Source organism: Cherax quadricarinatus, chromosome 4 (assembly GCF_038502225.1).
Source record: "Cherax quadricarinatus isolate ZL_2023a chromosome 4, ASM3850222v1, whole genome shotgun sequence".
Classification (NCBI taxonomy): domain Eukaryota; kingdom Metazoa; phylum Arthropoda; class Malacostraca; order Decapoda; family Parastacidae; genus Cherax; species Cherax quadricarinatus.
Genome location: NC_091295.1, coordinates 40,194,755 through 40,210,668, shown reverse-complemented (window position 1 = coordinate 40,210,668; position 15,914 = coordinate 40,194,755). Strand labels below are relative to the sequence as shown.

The 15,914-nt window shown below is 39.7% G+C and overlaps 1 protein-coding gene across 1 annotated transcript in view; it reads left to right on the top strand.

The window, feature by feature from the left end:
- The window catches only part of LOC128684571 (mucin-5B-like), a 1,040,772-nt gene that overhangs the window by 757,777 nt on the left and 267,081 nt on the right, over window positions 1–15,914 (top strand). Inside the window, exon 3 of the mRNA XM_070095957.1 lies at window positions 14,684–14,801. The gene's annotated coding sequence lies outside the window, so the exon portion shown is untranslated. The remainder of the gene's footprint in view (window positions 1–14,683; window positions 14,802–15,914) is intronic.

Genomic DNA, 15,914 nt, shown 5'->3' with positions numbered 1-15,914 from the left:
GCACTGAATGATCTACCAAGTTAAAGCACTGAATGATCTACCAAGTTAAAGCACTGAATGATCTACCAAGTTAAAGCACTGAATGATCTACCAAGTTAAAGCACTGAATGATCTACCAAGTTAAAGCACTGAATGATCTACCAAGTTAAAGCACTGAATGATCTACCAAGTTAAAGCACTGAGTCATCTACCAAGTTAAAGCACTGAATGATCTACCAAGTTAAAGCACTGAGTCATCTACCAAGTTAAAGCACTGAATGATCTACCAAGTTAAAGCACTGAATGATCTACCAAGTTAAAGCACTGAGTGATCTACCAAGTTAAAGCACTGAATGATCTACCAAGTTAAAGCACTGAATGATCTACCAAGTTAAAGCACTGAATGATCTACCAAGTTAAAGCACTGAGTGATCTACCAAGTTAAAGCACTGAGTGATCTACCAAGTTAAAGCACTGAATGATCTACCAAGTTAAAGCACTGAATGATCTACCAAGTTAAAGCACTGAATGATCTACCAAGTTAAAGCACTGAATTATCTACCAAGTTAAAGCACTGAATGATCTACCAAGTTAAAGCACTGAGTGATCTACCAAGTTAAAGCACTGAATGATCTACCAAGTTAAAGCACTGAATGATCTACCAAGTTAAAGCACTGAATGATCTACCAAGTTAAAGCACTGAATGATCTACCAAGTTAAAGCACTGAATGATCTACCAAGTTAAAGCACTGAATGATCTACCAAGTTAAAGCACTGAATGATCTACCAAGTTAAAGCACTGAGTCATCTACCAAGTTAAAGCACTGAATGATCTACCAAGTTAAAGCACTGAGTCATCTACCAAGTTAAAGCACTGAATGATCTACCAAGTTAAAGCACTGAATGATCTACCAAGTTAAAGCACTGAGTGATCTACCAAGTTAAAGCACTGAATGATCTACCAAGTTAAAGCACTGAATGATCTACCAAGTTAAAGCACTGAATGATCTACCAAGTTAAAGCACTGAGTGATCTACCAAGTTAAAGCACTGAGTGATCTACCAAGTTAAAGCACTGAATGATCTACCAAGTTAAAGCACTGAATGATCTGCCAAGTTAAAGCACTGAATGATCTACCAAGTTAAAGCACTGAATGATCTACCAAGTTAAAGCACTGAATGATCTACCAAGTTAAAGCACTGAATGATCTACCAAGTTAAAGCACTGAATGATCTGCCAAGTTAAAGCACTGAATGATCTACCAAGTTAAAGCACTGAATGATCTGCCAAGTTAAAGCACTGAATGATCTACCAAGTTAAAGCACTGAATGATCTACCAAGTTAAAGCACTGAATGATCTACCAAGTTAAAGCACTGAGTGATCTACCAAGTTAAAGCACTGAGTCATCTACCAAGTTAAAGCACTGAATGATCTACCAAGTTAAAGCACTGAATGATCTGCCAAGTTAAAGCACTGAATGACCTACCAAGTTAAAGCACTGAATGATCTACCAAGTTAAAGCACTGAATGATCTACCAAGTTAAAGCACTGAATGATCTACCAAGTTAAAGCACTGAATGACCTACCAAGTTAAAGCACTGAATGATCTGCCAAGTTAAAGCACTGAGTCATCTACCAAGTTAAAGCACTGAGTGATCTACCAAGTTAAAGCACTGAATGATCTACCAAGTTAAAGCACTGAGTCATCTACCAAGTTAAAGCACTGAGTCATCTACCAAGTTAAAGCACTGAATGATCTACCAAGTTAAAGCACTGAATGAGTCATCTACCAAGTTAAAGCACTGTTAAAGCACTGAGTCATCTACCAAGTTAAAGCACTGATTGATCTACTCAGTTAAAGCACTGAGTCATCTACCAAGTTAAAGCACTGAGTGATCTACCAAGTTAAAGCACTGAATGATCTACCAAGTTAAAGCACTGAGTCATCTACCAAGTTAAAGCACTGAGTCATCTACCAAGTTAAAGCACTGAGTCATCTACCAAGTTAAAGCACTGAGTCATCTACCAAGTTAAAGCACTGAGTCATCTACCAAGTTAAAGCACTGAGTCATCTACCAAGTTAAAGCACTGAGTCATCTACCAAGTTAAAGCACTGAGTCATCTACCAAGTTAAAGCACTGAATGATCTACCAAGTTAAAGCACTGAGTCATCTACCAAGTTAAAGCACTGAGTCATCTACCAAGTTAAAGCACTGAGTCATCTACCAAGTTAAAACAGTGAATCATCTACCAAGTTAAAACAGTGAATCATCTACCAAGTTAAAGCAGTGAGTCATCTACCAAGTTAAAGCACTGAGTCATCTACCAAGTTAAAGCAGTGAGTCATCTACCAAGTTAAAGCACTGAGTCATCTACCAAGTTAAAGCACTGAGTCATCTACCAAGTTAAAGCAGTGAGTCATCTACCAAGTTAAAGCACTGAGTCATCTACCAAGTTAAAGCACTGAGTCATCTACCAAGTTAAAACAGTGAATCATCTACCAAGTTAAAACAGTGAATCATCTACCAAGTTAAAACAGTGAATCATCTACCAAGTTAAAGCAGTGAATCATCTACCAAGTTAAAGCAGTGAGTCATCTACCAAGTTAAAACAGTGAATCATCTACCAAGTTAAAGCAGTGAGTCATCTACCAAGTTAAAACAGTGAATCATCTACCAAGTTAAAGCAGTGAGTCATCTACCAAGTTAAAGCAGTGAGTCATCTACCAAGTTAAAGCAGTGAGTCATCTACCAAGTTAAAGCAGTGAGTCATCTACCAAGTTAAAGCAGTGAGTCATCTACCAGGTCAAAGCAGTGAGTCATCTACCAAGTTAAAGCAGTGAGTCATCTACCAAGTTAAAGCACTGAGTCATCTACCAAGTTAAAACAGTGAATCATCTACCAAGTTAAAGCAGTGAGTCATCTACCTGGTCAAAACAGTGAGTCATCTACCAAGTTAAAGCAGTGAGTCATCTACCAAGTTAAAGCAATGAGTCATCTACCAAGTCAAAGCAGTGAGTCATCTACCAAGTTAAAGCAGTGAGTCATCTACCAAGTTAAAGGAATGAGTCATCTACCAGGTCAAAGCAGTGAGTCATCTATCAAGCTAAAGCAGTGAGTCATTACCATGTCAAAGCAATGAGTCGTCTACCAGGTCAAAACAGTGAGTCATCTACCAAGTTAAAGCAGTGAGTCATCTACCAAGTTAAAGCAGTGAGTCATCTACCAAGTTAAAGCAGTGAGTCGCCTACCAGGTCAAAGCAGTGAGTCATCTACCAAGTTAAAGCAGTGAGTCATCTACCAAGTTAAAGCAGTGAGTCATCTACCAGGTCAAAGCAGTGAGTCATCTGCCAGGTCAAAGCAGTGAGTCATCTACCAAGTCAGAGTGTTCTTCCTGACTCACAACTTCCTGCATCTTATAAAGTTCACAAACATACACCAGAACATTCAAGGATTTACCTTATTTGTTTTTTTTTATCCTAAAATTTTCTTCACAGTTGTTGTGACTGTATCACTGTTATGACTATATCACTGTTATGACTATATCACTGTTATGAATATATCACTGTTATGACTATATCACTGTTATGACTATATCACTGTTATGAATATATCACTGTTATGAATATATCACTGTTATGACTATATCACTGTTATGACTATATCACTGTTATGACTATATCACTGTTATGACTATATCACTGTTATGACTATATCACTGTTATGACTATATCACTGTTATGACTATATCACTGTTATGACTATATCACTGTTATGACTATATCACTGTTATGACTATATCACTGTTATGACTATATCACTGTTATGACTATATCACTGTTATGACTATATCACTGTTATACCTATATCACTGTTATGACTATATCACTGTTATGACTATATCACTGTTATGACTATATCACTGTTATGACTATATCACTGTTATGACTATATCACTGTTATGACTATATCACTGTTATGACTATATCACTGTTATGACTATATCACTGTTATGACTATATCACTGTTATGACTATATCACTGTTATGACTATATCACTGTTATGACTATATCACTGTTATGACTATATCACTGTTATGACTATATCACTGTTATGACTATATCACTGTTATGACTATATCACTGTTATGACTATATCACTGTTATGACTATATCACTGTTATGACTATATCACTGTTATGACTATATCACTGTTATGACTATATCACTGTTATGACTATATCACTGTTATGACTATATCACTGTTATGACTATATCACTGTTATGACTATATCACTGTTATGACTATATCACTGTTATGACTATATCACTGTTATGACTATATCACTGTTATGACTATATCACTGTTATGACTATATCACTGTTATGACTATATCACTGTTATGACTATATCACTGTTATGACTATATCACTGTTATGACTATATCACTGTTATGACTATATCACTGTTATACCTATATCACTGTTATGACTATATCACTGTTATGACTATATCACTGTTATGACTATATCACTGTTATACCTATATCACTGTTATGACTATATCACTGTTATACCTATATCACTGTTATGACTATATCACTGTTATGACTATATCACTGTTATGACTATATCACTGTTATGACTATATCACTGTTATGACTATATCACTGTTATGACTATATCACTGTTATGACTATATCACTGTTATACCTATATCACTGTTATGACTATATCACTGTTATGACTATATCACTGTTATGACTATATCACTGTTATGACTATATCACTGTTATGACTATATCACTGTTATGACTATATCACTGTTATGACTATATCACTGTTATGACTATATTACTGTTATGACTATATCACTGTTATGACTATATCACTGTTATGACTATATCACTGTTATGACTATATCACTGTTATGACTATATCACTGTTATACCTATATCACTGTTATGACTATATCACTGTTATGACTATATCACTGTTTTGACTATATCACTGTTATACCTATATCACTGTTATGACTATATCACTGTGATGACTATATCACTGTTATGACTCTATCACTGTTATACCTATATCACTGTTATGACTATTTCACTGTTATGACTATATCACTGTTATGACTATATCACTGTTATACCTATGTCACTGTTATGACTATATCACTGTTATGACTATACCACTGTTGTGACTATATCACTGTTATGACTATATCACTGTTATACCTATATCACTGTTATAACTATATCACTGTTATGACTATATCACTGTTATGACTATATCACTGTTGACTATATCACTGTTATACCTATATCACTGTTATGACTGTATCACTGTTATACCTATATCACTGTTATGATTATATCACTGTTATGACTATATCACTGTTATACCTATATCACTGTTATACCTATATCACTGTTATGACTATATCACTGTTATGACTATATCACTGTTATACCTATATCATTGTTATGACTATATCACTGTTATGACTATATCACTGTTATGACTATATCACTGTTATGACTATATCACTGTTATGACTATATCACTGTTGTGACTATATCACTGTTATGACTGTATCACTGTTATGACTATATCACTGTTATGACTATATCACTGTTATACCTATATCACTGTTATGACTATATCACTGTTATGACTATATCACTGTTATGACTATATCACTGTTATACCTATATCACTGTTATGACTATATCACTGTTATGACTATATCACTGTTATACCCATATCACTGTTATGACTATATCGCTGTTATGACTATATCACTGTTATGACTATATCACTGTTATGACTATATCACTGTTATACCTATATCACTGTTATACCTATATCACTGTTATGACTATATTACTGTTATACCTATATCACTGTTATGACTATATCACTGTTATACCTATATCACTGTTATACCTATATCACTGTTATGACTATATCACTGTTATACCTATATCACTGTTATACCTATATCACTGTTATGACTATATCACTGTTATACCTATATCACTGTTATGACTATGTCACTGTTATACCTATATCACTGTTATACCTATATCACTGTTATGACTATATCACTGTTATACCTATATCACTGTTATGACTATATCACTGTTATACCTTTATCACTGTTATACCTATATCACTGTTATGACTATATCACTGTTATACCTATATCACTGTTATGACTATATCACTGTTATACCTATATCACTGTTATACCTATATCACTGTTATGACTATATCACTGTTATGACTATATCACTGTTATGACTATATCACTGTTATGACTATATCTCTGTTATACCTATATCACTTTTATGACTATATCACTGTTATGACTATATCACTGTTATGACTATATCACTGTTATGACTATATCACTGTTATACCTATATCACTGTTATGACTATATCACTGTTATGACTATATCACTGTTATGACTATATCACTGTTATACCTATATCACTGTTATGACTATATCACTGTTATGACTATATCACTGTTATGACTATATCACTGTTATGACTATATCACTGTTATACCTATATCACTGTTATGACTATATCACTGTTATACCTATATCACTGTTATGACTATATCACTGCTATACCTATATCACTGTTATGACTATATCACTGTTATGACTATATCACTGTTATGACTATATCACTGTTATACCTATATCACTGTTATGACTATATCACTGTTATGACTATATCACTGTTATACCTATATCACTGTTATGACTATATCACTGTTATGACTATATCACTGTTATGACTATATCACTGTTATGACTATATCACTGTTATGACTATATCACTGTTATGACTATATCACTGTTATGACTATATCACTGTTATGACTATATCACTGTGAAGACAACACTGACCTCCAGAGTAAGAGGAGACTGGCCTCCAGGGTAAGACCAGACTAACCTCCAGGGGAAGGCAAGAGTGACCTCCAGGAAAAGACAAGAGTGACCTCCAGGGTAAGACACGCCTGGCCTCCAAGGGAAGACATGACTGACCTCCAAGGGAAGACAAGACTGACCTTTAAGGTAAAACGAGACTAACCTCCAGGGCAAGACAAAACCGACCTCCAGAAGACAAGACTGACCTCCAGGGTAAGGGAAGACTGACCTCCAGGGTAAGACAAGACTGACCTCCAAAGCAAGACAAGACTGACGTCCGGGTAAAGACAAGACTCACCTCCAGGGAAAGAGAAGGCTGACCACCAGGGTAAGGCAAGACTGACCTCCAGGTTAAGACAAGACTGACGTCCGGGTTAAGACAAGACTGACCTCCAGGGGAAAAACAAGACTGACATCCAGGTTAAGGCATGACTGTCCTCCAGGGGAGCAGGGGAAGATAAGACTGACCTCCAGCGTAAGACAAGACTGACCTCCAGGTTAAGACAAGACTGACCTCCAGGGTAAGACAAGATTAACCTCCAGGTTAAGACCTGACTGACCTCCAGGCGAAGACAAGACTGACCTCCAGGGAAAGACAAGTCTGGCCTCCAGGGGAAGACGAGACTAATCTCCAGGGCAAGACAAAACTGACCTCCGGAAGACAAGTCTGACCTCCAGGGCAAGACAAAACTGACCTCCGGAAGACAAGATTAACCTCCAGGTTAAGACATGACTGACCTCCATGGGAAGACAAGACTGACCTCCAGGGTAAGACAAGCCTGGCCTCCAGGGGAAGACAAGTCTGACCTCCAGGGCAAGACAAAACTGACCTCCTGAAGACAAGACTGACCTCCAGAGGAAGACAAGATGAGGAAGTCTTACACAGGTTCAAGTGTGGTCTTAAACTTGCCACTTACGAACACCTGAAGGAGGTTCCTTGATGCTGATTAAATACTATAAATTCAAAGAACTGGAACTACCTTCCCCATTTATATATGTGGTGCCGAATAGGTAAAACTGGTCAGTTAGCAAGAACTCATTTAAAATTAAGTCCTTTCAAAAATTTTCTCATATTCGTTTAAAGATATTTTTTTTAATTTATGTTAATGTAAAAATTAATAATTTTATACCAAAAGAACCTTAGAAAACTTGCCTAACCTTATAACAAGTACAGTTTAATTTAGCCTAATCCAACTAAACATTTAGATAAGTTGATAAGTTTAGATAAGTTGACAGAAATTTAATAATAAACAAACAAATTGAAATATATTTTTTTCGTTAGGTTCAGAATGATTTTTGCGAAATTATTGCATACACAAATTTTCGCTTGCCTTATTCTTCAAGAAAAGCGCTGCTGTTTAAGCAAAAATTGCAAGTTTTACCTATTCGGCACGACACACACACACACACACACATATATGGAGAGTGAGAGATTGCGGTCAGCAGGGTTCGAAATCATGCCCGGGAAGGCTGGACCAAAGATGCATCAAAAGCTGGGCGGCCGTATTTACAAGCCATGTTTCTTCCCAGCCCGGGCACATCAGTGGGACACTCCCTGACGTGGTTAACCTTTCTCTAGGTATACTCGCTTGTTTCTGCCTGGTGCATTGATGTATAGATAGTTAGATAGATAGATAGATAGACATATAGACGTGTGTGTGTGTGTGTACTCACCTAGTTGTACTCACCTAGTTGAGGTTGCGGGGGTCGAGTCCGAGCTCCTGGCCCCGCCTCTTCACTGATCGCTACTAGGTCACTCTCCCTGAGCCGTGAGCTTTATCATACCTCTGCTTAAAGCTATGTATGGATCCTGCCTCCACTACATCGCTTCCCAAACTATTCCACTTACTGACTACTCTGTGGCTGAAGAAATACTTCCTAACATCCCTGTGATTCATCTGTATCTTCAGCTTCCAACTGTGTCCCCTTGTTACTGTGTCCAATCTCTGGAACATCCTGTCTTTGTCCACCTTGTCAATTCCTCTCAGTATTTTGTATGTCGTTATCATGTCCCCCCTATCTCTCCTGTCCTCCAGTGTCGTCAGGTTGATTTCCCTTAACCTCTTCTCGTAGGACATACCTCTTAGCTCTGGGACTAGTCTTGTTGCAAACCTTTGCACTTTCTCTAGTTTCTTTACGTGCTTGGCTACGTGTGGGTTCCAAACTGGTGTCGCATACTCCAATATGGGCCTAACGTACACGGTGTACAGGGTCCTGAACGACTCCTTATTAAGATGTCGGAATGCTGTTCTGAGGTTTGCCAGGCGCCCATATGCTGCAGCAGTTATTTGGTTGATGTGCGCTTCAGGAGATGTGCCTGGTGTTATACTCACCCCAAGATCTTTTTCCTTGAGTGAGGTTTGTAGTCTCTGACCCCCTAGACTGTACTCCGTCTGCGGTCTTCTTTGCCCTTCCCCAATCTTCATGACTTTGCACTTGGTGGGATTGAACTCCAGGAGCCAATTGCTGGACCAGGTCTGCAGCCTGTCCAGATCCCTTTGTAGTTCTGCCTGGTCTTCGATCGAGTGAATTCTTCTTATCAACTTCACGTCATCTGCAAACAGGGACACCTCAGAGTGTGTGTGTGTGTGTGTGTGTGTGTGTGTGTGTGTGTGTTAGGCTCTGGTTGTGGTGTGGCATCAGTACCTTAAAAAAGTTCATTAATAGAAGACAAAATGGATCTCAGAACTGTGAAGTATGACGTGGATTATTATTATTATTATTTTTATTATTAATATTGTTATTATTTTCGATGTTATATTTATGGGGAAGCTTTACACCCGTAAGGGTTGTACAGCTTGTAGGAAATGAGAGGGAAACAGGTCGATGGAAGGAACGGGAGGAGAAGGCTAATTCCTTGGTTCAAGAGCCCCTCGCTAGCATCAAGTCGGTGCCGGATCAGCCTGGCTGTGGTACGTACATTGGACTACGTGCAGCCAGCAGTAACAGCCTGGTTGATCAGGCCCTGATCCACCGGGAGGCCTGGTCGTGGACCGGGTCGCGAGGGCGTTGATCCCCGGAATGTCCTCCAGGTAGACTCCAGGTAAGCAACCTTTCTTGAGGAATATAACTTTAAAGAGAAATATTAAAGGCAATATAAATGTCCTGGTTAGATATTATCATGATTTTGCTACCTTAATATTCTGAGCAACTGCCGCTACAGTGGATCACATTCTTTAAATTACAAATAAAAACTTGACTACGTTTTTGAAGTAACAGTGAGTGAGATAAACCTACTGGCTAAAGACTTTTAACCGTCACTCTTTAAATACATTGTTTATCAGTTTCATTTGTCTGTTAAGCTTTTTTTCCTAATGAATGAAATTTTTGTTGTAGCTTTATTGTGAACGCTTATATACTGTTTTCTTGGCTTTAAATTTCAGCTAAGTTCTGCATTATTAATTAAGTTCTTTATTATTTATCTTATAGAACCTTTCACTTGTCTACTTTGAACTGCATCTGTTTCTTCTCCGACCTCAACATCTACGTATCCAGGTCTTTCTGTGACACTCTAGTGTCTTCCTGAGAAATTAGACGCTCCTGAAGCATTATCAAGTCATGACCCAGAAGGTACAAACACAACAACTATCGTCTAGCTTACCGTTGTAATTGGTGCTCAAGTTGTGATTCGTTTCACGCATAGTGTTGTAAGTATTATTGTTGCGAGTGTGAGTGTGCTGGTGGTGGCTATACCAGAGCGTCTCACTGTTGATACACTATACTCTGATAACCACCACACCAACTCTACCATCTTCTGCACCTCTTTCATACACTAGCACACACAAAAATACATATGCCCACCTACACACATGTAACGCCCTCTCTCGCTCTCTCCTCCATTCACACTTAATCTCTAGCTATGCTTATTGTCCTCTCTTTTAGCGCTTTTCATGAATATAACAATCATCGGTGTCTGAATTATCTCCAAATTCACGGATGCCGCGAGTAATTTTTGAAGTCGTCAAGAGAGAGTAAGAGAAGTGTTTAGGAGCGTGGAGGTGTGTTACCCATGATGAACCTATTATCAGGTATTGCTGAAGATGAGCTCCTGGCTGTAAAAGTTTGCAGTGGTAGTTTGGAAGTGTCAAGGTGAGAGATATAGTTAATAACCTTACCTGGAATCCAAAGCGGCCACACCTGGAGTATTCCCCACCTGGAAGGTCACGGGTACAATACCAAGGAGTACATGGCAAAGACACATTGCAGAGGACTTGGAAGTCCATACCGAGACTATCTGGTGAGAATTTTCCACGTCTATCTCGATTAAGGGCTATCGTGTATCATCTGGATGTGTGAAGGATCAAACCTGCACCGTGTCAGACAGCTTTATGGCCCATACCGGTTTAGCGCTTTTGAGTACAGCAGTAACAGCTGTTTGTTGAGCAATAAAGGGAGGAGAGTTTGTTGTGTGGAGAACATTGTTGGTCAGATGGAAAATTGTGTTCATTAGTTACAATCTTTTCCCTTCAAGGTGGAGGAGGAGGAGGAGGAGGAGGCCCTTGATGCTGCACCGCTCACTCATCGAGTCAGCAGGACTCGATAATGCTACTGGAACGGACAAGATTCCCAGGCAGCTCTCTTATCCACTCGGCCACAAATGCTACATTTTCTGCGTGGTGCATTGATATAAAAAATCGCTTGAGAGGTCAGAACATACAGGAGGAGATTGAAATAGTTTGAATCCATGCTTCAGGCTGACTGACGTGCCCAGGCTGGGAAAGAAACATGGCTTGTGAACCAGGCTGCCCAGTCTGTGTGGCATTTGTGTGGCCGGGTGGTTAAAAGCACTGCCTGGGAATCTTGTCCGCCCCAGGAGCAGTATTGAGTCCTGTTGACTGCGATCTTTCTCTGTACTATATATACCCGCTTGTTTCTGCATGGAGCATTGATATATATATATATATATATATATATATATATATATATATATATATATATATATATATATATATATATATATATATATATATATGTAATGTGTGTGTGTGTGTATTGAATTGAATTGATAGTTGCTACTAGTGACGCGACTCAAAACATATGCTAGTAATAAACATGTGTCTTATCTCACGTGGATCTTACTCCAAGGAATTGGAGTTACCCTCAGTTTCCTGGAATTCAACCTAATTACCTCCCTGCACCAGACAATATGAGACCCTTTCTAGTTTTGCGCTTCCTCAGTAAATAGTAATAATAATAATAATAATACAGTAGAATTCTCAGTGGTTAGAGGAAGGAGCATTTAATTTTTTACGTAAATATATACAAGTGTTAAGCTTAAGGGCGTTTCAGTTTTACGATATACAAGTTGAACTTATTTTATGTGTAGGCAGATGTTGTCTGGTTGTTCCTGGTGGTGTGGTGGTGGTAGTGTGGTGTGGTGGTAGTGTGGTGTGGTGGTAGTGATGGTGTAGTGTGGTGGTAGTGATGGTAGTGGTGTGGTGGTGGTGGTGGTGTGGTGGTAGTGTGGTGTGGTAGTGTGGTGTGGTGGTAGTGATGGTGGTAGTGTGGTGTGGTGGTAGTGATGGTGGTAGTGGTATGGTGGTGTGGTGTGGTAGTGTGATGTGGTGATAGTGTGGTGTGGTGGTAGTGTGGTGTGGTGATGGTGCTGTGGTGTGGTGGTGGTGGTGTGGTGGTGGTGGTGTGGTGGTAGTGTGGTGTAGTGTGGTGGTAGTGGTGTGGTGGTGGTGTGGTGGTAGTGTGGTGTGGTAGTGTGGTGTGGTGGTAGTGTGGTGTAGTGATGGTGTGGTGGTGGTGGTGTGGTGGTGGTGGTAGTGTGGTGGTGGTGGTGTGGTGTGGTAGTGTGGTGTGGTGGTAGTGTGGTGTGGTGGTAGTGTGGTGTGGTGGTAGTGTGGTGTGGTGGTAGTGTGGTGTGGTGGTAGTGTGGTGTGGTGGTAGTGTGGTGTGGTGGTAGTGTGGTGTGGTGATGGTGTGGTGGTGGTGGTGTGGTGGTGGTGTGGTGGTGGTGGTGTGGTGGTGGTGGTGTGGTGGTAGTGTGGTGTGGTGGTGGTGGTGTGGTGGTAGTGTGGTGTGGTGGTGGTGATGTGGTGGTGGTGGTGTGGTGGTAGTGGTGTGGTGGTAGTGTGGTGGTGGTGGTGTGGTGGTAGTGGTGTGGTGGTAGTGTGGTGGTGGTGGTGTGGTGGTAGTGATGGTGGTGGTGTTTGTGGTGTAGCAGCAGCAGTAGCAGCAGCCACACAGCAGTAATATAGACCAGTTAGACAAGATCTGCCATAAACATAATTACTGCCTTGTTCTGGCGGAGGCTGGGTCGTGGCCAGCAGCAACAACAATACCACCAGCAACAACGGTAACAACAATACCACCACCAGCAGCAGCAGCAATGGCAATAGCAAAAGCAACAGCAGCAGCAAACAGCAGCAGTAGTAGCAGCAGCGGAAGCAGCAACAGTAACAGCAGCAGCAGCAACAACAACAGCAACATGACGAGGTGTGGCAGCTGTTCTGGCCAGATCCTAACAACAGCCTCGCACTTTATCTTTGTTCAAGTATTCTATGATGATAAATATGTGAGTTTATAAGAAAGGAAGAGCCACGGTTTTTAGTATTGAGTGTCTTCAGGAAGCATGAGACGCACTTATAGTACTGAGAACCTACAGAAGGATGAAACACGCTCATAATATTCGATGTAAGGAAGGATGAGGTACGGTTATAGTATTGAGAGCCTAAGAAGGATGAGGCACGGATTTTAATATTGGGCATCTAAGAAAGAATGGGGTATAGTAACTTATAATATTGGGTACATAAAGAAGGATGGGGGCACAGTTATATTTAGTACCTAAGTGCGTCGTGTACAGAGTAAGTCATTATATTTGGCGTATATCACAAGTAACCACACTCCTTCGTGCCATTAATAATAAATAATCAGTTAAATCACAGTACTTATTTCTGGTGCGTATAAAGGGCTCCATTCACACGCAGGAGTACCTACCAGTTGTAAAAGTCAGAGTAAGGAATGGTGCTCCAGGGTAATGTGCTTTGTAACTAGTGTTCGATCTGGTGTTTCAGTTCTTCACACGTTTTCAGCTGTTTAACTCCCATAAGAGTTCTGTCCTCTGGATATATAAACTGTAGCCAGTGAGAGTACTTATTCCTGGCTTTGTCAAGTTAGTTTATGTAGTCTACTCGTAACTTTATAACAAAATAACACCCATCTGGTTTACAAATATTTAAGCCAAGTACAGAAGGTTGATCTGGCTTAGTGGGAGTAACTCCAGAGCTGGTGAGTGACTTGACTCGGCGTGATGAATTTATCCTTTTTTGTGTATTTATGATTTTTAATGAGTGACCGACAGTGTAGTTAGAAGTCTGAGCTGAGGAGTCTTTGAGATGCACTTGTAACATTCTACTATGAATGACGTTATTCTTCAGATAAAATCAGAGTTATCAACACTTGCTTCCATATCTCGTAAACATTTAGCGGTGCTGAATTTACAAGTGTCCTACCTCAGCTCATTTCAAAGTTGAGCCCTAACTTATCCAACACCTTACCACCCACAACAGTCTACTAATGCCCAGATACCGACCTGCTGCTAGCTTAAAAAGAAGGAACAACAGGTGTAAAAAGAAGACGGGTGATATTTTTAAAGAATATTTTTTTAACCATGTATTTGCTGTTTCCTCCGATACTGATGTTAATTAACCTGCTGTATACTGTATATTTTACGGTAATGTGCTATATGTACTATATAGATTGTAGGATCAGCTGTATGATTAGTTTATTTTTCTGTACGTTCAGGTAGCCAGCATGGTGATGTGTAGAGGCGGACACACTGTAGCAACATACCTCGTGTGGAAGTGGACCTGTGTAAAACACTGCTCGTTCTGACACTTCCAGCCTCTTACTTCAGAAGAAAGTAAGTTTGTATTAATTTATAGTGTATTGATTTGTACCGGTATTGATTTGTGTTACAAGGAGGATGTAAACAGAGAGACGGATGTATTTATCTGTGAAGTCATGTGGATGTAAGTAAGAAGAGGAATGTGTATAACTGTTATACCCGGTGTATACCAGCAGTGAGAAGTGTGTACATTACTCCTGGAATGATAATCAAGTATTCTAGGCCAAAATGAGATTTTTCAATTTGTTTGTATGCACTGGTTAACACAGTACCATATTTTGCACTGAAAATATCCTGATTTCAAGCAAAAAATACTTTTAAGAGTAACTTTACCCATGTAGAAGTCGGGAAGTTCACTTGATATATACACGGTGAGGTGTATGTCTCTCGGTGTGTAAATACTGAGAATTTAATCCCGATTTTAAGGGATTAAAGTATCGTTGAGTGGCGGTGAAGAGGTGACATGCAGCCTTAATGACCCTCGTGTAGTCGATAGACTTTAAAACATAGTTAACCCAACAACCCTCAGGAAAGTTACTATTGTGGAGCGGGAACACTCTTTGGCCAGTTATTATGTCTCCAGGAAAAAACAGTGAACATCACAACACACGATTTTCAACACATCACACAACCATCAACATCACAACACACGACCATCAGCATCACAACACACGACCATCACAACACGACAATCAGCATCACAACACACGACCATCAGCATCACAATACACGACCATCAACATCGCAACACACGAAAATCAGCATCACAACACACGACCATCACCAACACAACACACGACCATCAACATAACACACGACCATCACAGCACACGACCATCACAACACACGACCATCAGCATCACAACACACGACCATCAACATCGCAACACACGACCATCAGCATCCCAACACACGACCATCACAACACACGACAATCAGCATCACAACACACGACCATCACCAACACAACACACGACCATCAACATAACACACGACCATAACAGCACACGACCATCACAACACACGACCATCAGCATCACAACACACGACCATCAACATCGCAACACACGACCATCAGCATCCCAACACACGACCATCACAACACACGACAATCAGCATCACAACACA